This window comes from Arachis duranensis, chromosome 3, assembly GCF_000817695.3.
Source record: "Arachis duranensis cultivar V14167 chromosome 3, aradu.V14167.gnm2.J7QH, whole genome shotgun sequence".
NCBI classification, from domain to species: Eukaryota; Viridiplantae; Streptophyta; class Magnoliopsida; order Fabales; family Fabaceae; genus Arachis; species Arachis duranensis.
The window spans coordinates 96,599,545-96,601,731 of record NC_029774.3 but is presented as its reverse complement, the minus strand read 5'-3'; positions in this window follow the sequence as shown (position 1 = coordinate 96,601,731).

Genomic DNA, 2,187 nt, shown 5'->3' with positions numbered 1-2,187 from the left:
GTTCTGGTGGGAATGAGTTCACTCTTCTCATTAACAATGACTGTCATCCCACCTTTCTTTGGTACTACTTGGACTGGGCTTATCCATGAGCTATCGGAGATAGGATATATGATTCCTGCATTCCATAATTTCATTACTTCCTTCTGGACGACTTCCTTCATTGCAGGGTTGAGTCTTCTCTGAGGTTGAATTACTGCTTTGGAATTGTCCTCCAAAAGAATCTTATGCATGCATATTGTAGGGCTGATGCCTTTTATGTCATCAATGGTCCATCCTAAGGCATCCTTGTGAGCTCTGAGAACATCAAGAAGCTCTCCTTCTTCTTTCTTTGTCAAAGCTGAATTGATGATCACCGGGAGGCTTTCTGAAGTGCCAAGAAATGCATATTTGAGATGAGAAGGTAATGGCTTCAATTCTTGCTTTGGCACCTCTTCTTTCTGGCTTAGTTCCACTTCTTTGTTTATGAAAGCCTCAGCCACATGTTCCTCTATTGTTTCTTGATTATCTTCTTCTTGCTCATGCTGATCAATGTCTAACATTTCTTCCACCAGGCTCTCTATCATGTCTACCCTCAAATGATCTTCCTTCTCTGGGGGGTGTTGCATTGACTTAAAAACATTGATGATCATTTGCTCATTGTGTACTCTGAAAATCATTTCCCGTCATTTGCTCATTATGTACTCTGAAAATCATTTCTCCTTTCTCCACATCAATAATGGCTCTTGCAGTTGCTAGAAATGGTCTGCCCAAGATAATTGAATTGTTGCCTTCCTCATCGGTATCTAGGATTACAAAGTCTGCAGGGAAGATAAACTCTCCAACCTTTACTAGCAAATTTTCCACAATTCCATTCGGTGTCTTGATTGATCTGTCTGCCATGACTAGTGACATCCTAGTGGGTTTGAGCTCTTCTATGGCCAACTTCTTCATCATGGACAAGGGCATTAAGTTGATACTAGCTCCAAGATCACAAAGAGCTTTGTCCAAAGATAGTTTGCCTATAGTGCATGACACTACAAAACTCCCTGGATCCTTGAGTTTTGGTGGGATTCCCTTTTGGAGCACGGCACTACACTCCTCACTAAGCATCACCATTTCCTTCTCATTCCAATCTCTTTTCTTGTTGATGAGCTCCTTTAAGAACTTGGCATATAAAGGCATTTGCTCCAAAGCTTCTGCCAAAGGTATGTTGATTTCCAATTTCTTGAAAGTCTCAAGAAATTTGTGGAAGTGCTGATCCTTTGTTTCCTTGTGAAATCTCTGTGGATAAGGTAGTGGTGGTGTTGGGCTCTTCTCCACTTGATGCTGTTTTGGAATTGGTTCTTCCATGATTTGCTTTCCTTTCTTCAGATTCTGTGGTTTGTTGTCTTCCTCTGTGAGTTTTCCTGGAGCATTCTTGGTTGTTATGTCCTTGTTGATGGATTCATCATTCTTTGTTGGTTCAGTGTCATTCTGCTTGGTTGCTCCTTGGTTGCCATCCACTAACACTTTTCCACTTCTTAGTTGTACAACCTTGCATTCTTCCTTTGGGTTGGGAATGGTATCACTAGGTAGTGAACTTGATGGTTTTTCAACAGAAATCTTCTTGGAGATTTGTCCAATCTGCCTCTCTAGGTTCTTCATGGAGGCTTTTTGGTTCTTGGTTGTCAATTCTTGGTTCTTCATCAGTTTCTCCATGAGCAGCTCTAGATTGGTGATTCTCTGTGAGTCTTGTGAGATGGGTTGATTTTGGGGTGTTGATGGATGATGATAAGTGTTTTGGTTAGTTGGTTGGTTATTGGGTGGGTATTGGTTAGAATTTGAGTAGTTATTTTGTGGTTTTCTATATGTATTTTGGTTAGTGTTTGGCTGGGGGTTATGGTTTGTGTTTTTCCAATTGTTTTGGCCTGTGTTTCTTTGCCATGGTTGTTGGTTTTGGTTATAGTTATCTCCCCATCTAAGGTTGGGATGATTCTTTCAGGAAGGATTGTAGGTATCACCATAAACTTTATTCTGTCCAGAGTTTTGGTTATGCATGTACTGCACTTGCTCCTGTTGTTGCTCTTCTTGGCTTTCTTCATTCTGCACCCATACAGTTGATGGTTGGCTTGTGTTCACAGCTGCTACTTGAAGGCTGTCAATTCTTTTGGCCATTTGTTCAAACTGTTGTTGAATTTGTTGTTGCATCATCTTGTTTTGAGCCAAAAT